This window comes from Callorhinus ursinus, unplaced genomic scaffold (genome assembly GCF_003265705.2).
Source record: "Callorhinus ursinus isolate GAN/ISIS: 27379988/994484 unplaced genomic scaffold, GSC_fseal_2.0 scaffold1, whole genome shotgun sequence".
In the NCBI taxonomy this organism is placed as follows: Eukaryota; Metazoa; Chordata; class Mammalia; order Carnivora; family Otariidae; genus Callorhinus; species Callorhinus ursinus.
This window is the reverse complement of record NW_027397063.1, coordinates 1,144,572-1,153,435: the sequence shown is the minus strand read 5'-3', so window position 1 is coordinate 1,153,435 and position 8,864 is coordinate 1,144,572.

The window sequence follows — 8,864 nt, the reverse complement described above, 5'->3', positions numbered from 1 at the left end:
ATGGCTACGCCCGGGGGCAACCCCGAACTCACCGGTGCTGGGCGGCATCACACCGGCTCCTCACCACGCTGGGGTCCGTAGCTGGAGCGCCGCGGCGCCCCTCGCCGGCCCGGGAGGCGGGAAGCGCGGTGAGCCCCGGAGCGGCCCGCGGCCCGCAGGTGGCCCCGAGAGCGCGGCGCGCGGCGTGGGATGAATAATTGACGCGCCGAGTGCAGTTACGGCTGTGGGTGCCCACCCCTCCCGCAGCCCTCCCCGGCCCGTGCCTGGCCGTGCCGCCACCCTGGGGAGCCCTGCTCTCTTCACAACGGGTTCCTCTGCCAGCCCTTGCAAAAGGCATTGCCTTCTGGCTGGGAATACATTTGCATTCGCCGTTTCAGGTTCAAATGTGTGCGCATAAAACAGGATTAATGAGCACAGTCTGGCGAGGTTCCTCTCCTGCCTGGCAGGAGGAGTGTGAAACCCCCAGCAGGCTGCAACACACCCCAGATCCCAAGGGCGGTCGGGAGGGACCCATCTGCTGGGGCCAGGGCTGCCGTCTGGGGTGGAAGGAACACCAATCTCCATGAAGGCGCTAAGAGAGCGACGAGCTGCTCCTCCGTTCTCTGCCCTTTACCATTCATTTCTTTCCCAACAGACATTTATTGAGCATTTATGCGCCAGCTCTGTGTAGGGGAGGGTAGGGGGAGGATACAACAGTGAGCAAAACAAGTCCCTGCTTTCATGGAGCCTCTATTTGAGTGTGTGGGGGGGCAGACAATAAAGAAATAACATTGTGGATGGGAATGATAAGAATAATTACCCATAAAAGAATGTTGGAGGAGTTACTGAAGATGCTCAAGAGATGCCGTTCTGTCTAGCAATTCTTAGATTTTTACAGTAATTTAGTAAATGTTAGTATTTGATGATAGCACTTACCAAGCACTTAGCATGTGCTCAGCACTGGAATGAGTGCTTGAGCACTTTTGCTTTATGCAGTTGCCACAGTGACCTCATGACATGGATCTGTGACCATTTTATAGAAGAGGAAATTGAGGCAGTGGGTCCCAAGGCCACTTAGGTAACGAATGGTCAAGCTGGGACTAGAACCCCAAGCAGCTGGCTCCAGGACCCGTTCTGAAATGCTAAGCTAGGATCTACACATACATATAGTTTTATATTATATATATATTTTATAAATTTTACATGCATAATTTCCCCCTCTCTTGCTAATGTGTGGTGAGACCAAAATAACCTCATATGCATAAAAGCTCTTTGAAAAGTAAAGGGCCACTCCATTCCATCTCCTTCTTTCTTGCCTGGATTTTCTAGTTGATTCCTAAAGCAGCAAGAGAATGCATGGTCATAGGGACCATTTACTAGGTGAGTCACACAAATATCTTCAAGCTGCCTGAAGCTGGGGGCCGGTGTCACTGATTCTGCCTGTTATGCTGAGCTGCACCTGCTCTGGCTATGATTCTAGTAGCTGGGTTTCAATTTGGGGACCCAGCGGGTGACACTCGAGAAGACAGGAGTCACACCAGTTCCTGGCTCATGTCAACCAGGTTTCCATTACAAGGGTGCTGCCTGCCAGTCAGGAGGGTGGTGGGTACCCTCCAGGAACCAGCGTTGCACATATCCTGTCCTGGTCAGGTCCCCCCCCAGGCCCCACTCTGGGGCTATCCATCCTACTTTTTGAGGAAGGCAGTGGGAAGGATAATGACCTTTCCATGGCAGAGGGTGCCAGGGAATCAAGGTCCTGAACCCCGGAGAGCCAAGACTCCTAGGCACCCTGCTCCCCCTGCAGGGAGGTCTGGCTGGATTCCGTGCACCCTGCAAATCGGACTCAGCCACTGGGACTAGAACAAAGCTCTCCCGGCCCGAGGAAGTCATCCCTGCCCCCACCACCTCACTGTTTCCATAGGAGGATTAAGTGGGGTTGGAGTTGGGATTTGAAAGGGCAGCAAATTCAAGGCTGCGGAGAATTTGGACTTTCCTGTGCATTAACCACAGACAGCTATTCCCTCCCTCCCCCTGCCCCGAGTTCACTCTCAGACCCCCAATGAGCCAAAACGAAATTTCTCTGTGTTTTATCCAAATATGCCACGGACTTTGGAATGAACTCTTCCTCCTCCTTCCTGCTGACCTGACTGCAAATCAGCTTTTGATGGGGTTGGACAGTTTGGAGAGATGGGCAGCGATCACACTGAAATATGATGACAGGGGCAAGACTGTAAGGACATCCTCGAGGTAAGGCATGTGCAGAGAGCAGCCATGTGAAAACAATTAGGACAATAAATTTACTAATTGCTGAAAGTAACTTAATAGCAAAACCACAATGCTCTCTGCTATTAATCCCAGCTACTGCAGTGGGTGCCATATTGCTTGCTAGAGACATTGGCTGCAATGTTTGTGGATATCAAGCAAAAAAGCTTGCATGACTTTTGGTAATTGAAAAACAAATGGCTCTCTAGCCTCAAACCAATTCAAGGGGCGCAGGGGTTTGAGGCATTTCTTAAACCTTGGAGAGAGAGGAAGGAGGCAGGGCCCCTCTCGCCTGCTATGTCTCTCTTGCTCTCCATCACCTTCGGCACTTTCTATGTTTAAACTAGAGCAATGGGAGTTACTCCAGTTTGGGAGGCTTAAGAATTGATTTTTAGCAAGTAGAGATTCAAATGCAATATTTTTTTTAAAGATTTTATTTATTTATTTGACAGAGAGATAGAGAGAGAGCACAAGTAGGCAGAGTGGCAGGCAGAGGGAGAGGGAGAAGCAGGCTCTCCGCTGAGCAGGGAGCCGGACGTGGGGCTCGATCCCAGGACCCTGGGATCACGACTTGAGCCGAAGGCAGCCGCTCAACCAACTGAGCCACACAGGTGCCCCTCAAATGCAATGTTTTGAGGAGTGTTGGAGTTTTAAGATTGAATGGGTAGAAATTAGATGCAGGGATGCAGGGAGCCATTCTTAGGTTGGGTAAAAAGCCTTCAGTCTTTAGGTCCCCAGGTCTTTGGGGCTGCTTGTTACAGATGATTCTTCATCAGAAATTAGGCATTGCACCCTGGTATCAGGTATAAATGCAGTATGTTTGGAGCCTAAAAAATCCTTATCCCTCCAGAAGATCAAAGACAACCACCAAGCGTGCCACTTTCAATAGCTCACAGGTATGCACAGGACTGCAATTTCCCTAAGTAGATGAGCTCTTTGTGCCCACATTTCTCTTAAAGTTGCCCGAATCTTCAAGGATTTGGATCATCCAATCCTCATTTTTTCTCTCTCTTAAATATTCAGAAAAAATAGGCCAAAGGTTTTTTTGAAATACGTTGTATCTACCTCTACAGTGTGTTTGACTCTATATCTATGGGAAGGTATATTTCAAAAATTGAGGGTTCAGTTGGTACTTTATTGTGATGTTTTTATCATTTCAATGAGCAGTTTAACTATTTCTTTCCAGTTAAAATGATCATGGCCTGAAATTTTGAAATTTTAAAGACCAGGTTTGTTTCTGCTGGGACATCCTTAAGAGATGTCTGGCCAGCTCTCTTGGGAGCCTGAGTGGAGGAGGGGCGGGATAGGGTACCCTGAACTCTTCTGAGGGTGGTCAGTTTTTCCAGGAAGCTTAAGCCCTCCCTCCAGCTGCAAGAGCCAGTGGGGCTAGCCTAGATGCGTTCCCTGAACAGCTGCCTTACAGGAAGCAGAGGTTATAACATTGGAACTTCTTTAAAAAAAAAGATTTTATTTATTTATTTGACACACACAGAGAGAGAGAGAGAGAGAGAGAAAGAGAAAGCACAAGCAGGAGGAATGGCAGGCAGAGGGAGAGGGAGAAGCAGGCTCCCTGCTGGGCAGGGAGCCCGATTTGGGACTCGATCCCAGGACCCTGAAATCATGACCTGAGCTGAAGACAGACACTCAACCAACTGAGCCACCCAGGTGCCCAAGCTTGGACTTTCTAAAAGTTGAGAGAGAAATAATATTTCTGAGGCTGTCCAACATGTGGCTACTCTGAAGTGTGCTCTTGGACGAATCCAGATGTTCGGAGACCTGTGTATGGGAGTGCCTTGTTTTCATTCCTTGCAGAATTACTTTTACTAGGTTGCGTGCTAATCTTGTCTTATTGACCCACTTCTAACGAATACTCCTTAAGAGAACAAATTCTCAGGCCCCATGCTAGAGTCTGATTCAGCATTTCCAGAGGAGCTCGAGGAACATGTATCTCTTCTGATTCTGTGTCAGGACAACTGCCTATACTATCTGTCATTACTAGGAAGAGCTGTGCTTGTTCTGAGCAACTGGCTTATTTTGTATCACTAGCCACTGGTGCTTCTAACTGGGCATGCTCTATCTTTGGGTTGGCTGTAGGAATCTCAGGACAAGATCTTAGGCACACGTACTTCATGTTCACCTTCTATTTACTGCTTCAGCTTTCCTTCTCCTCTGTCACGCTGTCTTCAACCTACTCATTAATAATTTTTATTACGAAAAATTTTAAACATAATATCAACATTTATCTTTGCTATTAGAAAACATTTCAAACACACACAAATTGGTGAGCATGCTATAATGCACCCTCATATATCCATCACCAAGCTTCAATAATTTTCAACTTGGAGTCGATCTTTAACATTTATAGTTACTCTTATTGGAGTTCTGAATCTTTGCAAGTCCCCCAGACCCTTTTCCTTAAGAGATGGAGAGTACATTCTTAATAACCGCAGTAAGTCAGTAGTTCTCATCTGGAGGCAATTTTGCCTGGTCCTGCCTGAGGACATTTGGCAATATCTGGGGACATTTGTGGTTGTCCTAACTAGGTGGAGGACAGTGTTGCTTCGACATGTAATGTGTGGAGGCAGGGATGTTGCCCCTCAACACACAGGGCAGCCCCCACTGCAAAGAATAATCGGCCCCAAATGGCACTAGTACTGAGGTGGAGAAATCTCACCCTAAATGAAAAGAAGTATTTTCCACGCTAGCAAATTGCTAGGAAATTGTGTTTGAATAAAGCAAAAACTTGCATTTTTGAGTTGAAAATGAGTTGTCCTAAAGGCCATAGGTTTGGTGGTTTATAGTACATTCATTGTACCTATGCTAGAACACCAGTTAGAAACTGGTCAACAGTGGTTGGGTCTGGGGAGGGGAACTGGGGGGCTGGGGACGGGGTGGGATACTTACTTTTTAAAGAAAATTTTTTAAGATTTCTATTTATTTATTTGACAGAGAGAGAGAGAGACAGCGAACACAAGCAGGAGGAGTGGCAGAGGGAGAAGCAGGTTCCCCGCGGAGCAGGGAGCCCGACGCGGGGCTCGATCCCAGGACCCCGGGATCATGACCTGAGCCGAAGGCAGATGCTTAATGACTGAGCCACCCAGGCGCCATGAGATACTTACTTTTTACCGTATTTCTCTTTGTGTCTTTTTTATTTTATAATGTGTGCGTGTCTTACCTACGTAAGATAGTATATTTGAATAACATGGAATATGTGACTATTTTCAAAGGATCAAAAAACACAAAATTCCTACTAGAAAAAAAGCTTTTAAAATGGTTATGTAAGAAGCCCAGAAAGAACCTATGGAAAGGGCTTTCCAGAGCACTGTGAGCCTGTCAGACACCGAGTGGGGCTCGAGGAGTGCAGGGGCCATTAAGGGAATCAGAAACACGTGGAGGGGCGGCCGTCTAGTCCTGGCATGATGGATCAATTGTGGGAGAGTGCAGTTAAATGAGATGGTGCCCATGCCAAGCTTCTGACACTAATGAGCCCTCCACTCAGGGAGCAGGTCTCCCAGGGCCAGGCAGGGAGGCGTGGGGGTGATGAGCCGTCTTGCCTGCCATAGTATATGGTGGGGACCAGCCCCCAGCCCTGACATTGTGTCCTTGAGCTAGTACCCAGGAACCCCAGGGCTGTCACTTGCCCTCTGCGTGATCTTCCAAAGGAGATAGCTGTGATGATCTCTAAATGGTGACAGAAGAGAGGTGAGCCCATCGCTTCTTTCCAAGTTCTTTACCAGTTCTCCAACAGGTCCAGCAAAGAGGCACTGTTCTGGGTGGGCTTGAAGGCCCTCCCACCCCTGTGTTCTCCTCATCCTCCAGGCTCCCACCGGCTTCTCAACTCCAGTTTACAGGGCCTTCTGTTATTTGCCAGGCTGCCCTCTACCACAGGACCTTTGAACATGCTGTTCCTTCTACCAGCCACAGCCTTCCTTCCTCTCCTAGTTAATGTCTGCTCTTCTCCAGATAGCACTCACCAACTCCCCTAGTTGGTCAAATCCTTTCCTTACAAGCTGTTGGGGTCCTGGGACCTCTCTCTCCTAGCACTTGGGAAGTTGCATCTTCATATTGTGTATGCAATTATGTGATAAATGTCTGTCTCCCTGCTGGTCTATAAGCTCAGTGGGAGCCGGGTCTGAGTCTGGTTTGTTTGCCTGATTCTGGAGCAGCATTGGGCACATACTTGGAAGTCAACAAGTATCTGTTGACCAAGTGACCAAATGAATAACAGAAATGTATACCATTAAGAACTTATAAAGCCACTCTTGGAAGAGTAGACGAGGTAGGAGGAGTCGAGGGGCCCCCAAGATGTGGAAGAAGTGGGCCTGGACAGCCTGGAATCTTCTGTGATTTTGCCAGGGGTGGGGGCCTGTTTGTGGCCAGGTCTGGTCTCTGCCAGAGGGCATGCCTGGTAGGTACCCTGGCCACACCTTAGCTTCTTCCATTTCTCCACTTTCCCACCGGTGGTCCTGATGGAGGAAGGTGGACCTCCCTGATGCTCAAGTGATGAATTAATTATCCCCTAATGGGTAATTGGTCAGCAGATGTGGGAGCCCGGGAGAGAGGAAGTTAAGAGAATCTCTAGGGTAATAGGGGAAAACAAAACAAAACAAAAACTCCTTCCAACTTGACACATGGGAGGGGTGAGGGGTTCTCCTCTCTACAAAGGTGAGGCCCTCCCTGACTACAGGGACCCCAGACTGCATTGGATGCCCCCTTCTTGGGCTCCCATAACCCCCTGGACATATTCCAGTTGCTAAGCAACAGCAATAGTGACCTTGTTAAATGTCTGATACTGAACTAGGCTGTGAGCCCCCAAGACCAAGACTATGAGGACTTTTTCCTTCCTTTTAATCCCTAAACCATGCACAATGCCTCAATTATCAAGGTGCTCAATAATGTCTATGGAATGGGATTCCCAGTTGATCATATGTCACCATGCCTAGATGATTAATTTTTGGAATTTTTTTTAACTTGTCCATCTTGCCACAATTTCTGTTGGCAGGAGCAGAAATGGAGACCAAAAGAAAGGGTGTTTGCTTCAAGCTGGACTTTTTTATTCCTTCAGGTGTTCATTAAATACACACACACACACACACACACACACACACACACACACACACACACACCTCTCAGCTACCGAGAATTCTTGTTGAAGCCAAAAGTGGTAGAAGTGTAAGAAAATGCTGTAAAATGAGAAAGATATATTTGGTGTTGAAAAGTGAATTGATGAGTAGAAGAAATGTGTGGGCTCCTGGGTAAGATGAGCTGCCCTTGCGATGCAAAGGGCCCAGCCAGAGCTGAAGAGCAACTGACAGGTGTGAGGGTCTCCCCAGGAGACTCCCACAGAGACCCTGGAGGACATTTTTCCTTCATTCTCTTTCTACAGAGAACAAACCTCCTCCGGAACGCTTCCCAGAGGAAAGGTGGGTGGCATGGGAATTACTTCTGGTGGTTGTACCAGCGCAAAGCTGAGCGGGGAAAGGGGAGGCTGCTCTGAGAGACTCCAGTCAACCACATGACGGCCTGTAAATGCACAGTGGGTGGGGCTGTAGACTCTAGCCACAGCTAGAGGAAGTCATCTGCCCCAGGTAAGCATGCCAAAGCCAAGGTTGAACTCCACTCAGCGAAATTCCTCTCCCTTTTTGGGTCTTCACTAAGTGCCCTCCCCTGGTTGGCTTTCCACCTCCAACCCTTCCCTGCCTCGTGGCACACACACATTCCCTTCTCGCCGGCGCTTAATCTCCCCGCTGAGAGTAGATGGCTCTCTGAAGCCCATGCATGTGGCTCATTCTCTAACATCCCTCTCTCCTGGACCGTAAGCTGCAATAAGACCCCCATCTGCACTGCTCACTGCTCTGTCCCCAGCATCCAGAACCCCACCTGGCACGTCGATGGTGAGTGGCTGAAAGGATGAATGATCATCGTCATTGAAAGCTGCCTTTTGGAATGGGGACAACCCTGCATTCTGATTCATTTAAAGATACCGCCTTTCTAAATCCCCCCCAAGCACTAGGTGGTCCCAACCTGTGTGCAAATTTCAGTGAATTAAAAGAGATTTTCTTTTGAAAATATATCAAATGTTTTACCAGTGACGCTGACATAGACTAGACATGCTGCCTTTGCATTGCGAGGCTTGGCCATTGTCATGGCAACGCCACCAGCTTAGCACCTCTAACTGGACCTGACAGGTAGAATAAACTCTCTCTTCATTGGTGCGGAAAGTAGAGACGTATATAAACTTCGTTTTACAGTTATTCTACATCGAAGCAGCTCAAAGCAGAGTTTTAATAATTTTAAGTTGAGGAGAGGTTGAGTGGCCTAAGGGAAGTGGCTTGCTAAGAGTCATCTGATCAAGAGAGATCAAAGAGGGGTGGTCTAACCTCCCATTTGCTGGGGCTTCTCAGGCCCATGGGTCCATGGCACTGGGTGCCCAGCGCTTGTCCGATCGCTGCCCTTTATACACACCTGTCCCCACTTGCGATTGCATCTCCACCACGGGCGCTGGATAATCTGCTCCCACCTGGTTCTTCGCTCTTCCCTTCTGTAGGACTCGGTTCTTATCTTGGCCTTCTCCAGTTCTTGGTGACCTGTTCACAGGTCCCTGCCCCATGCTCTCCGCTTGC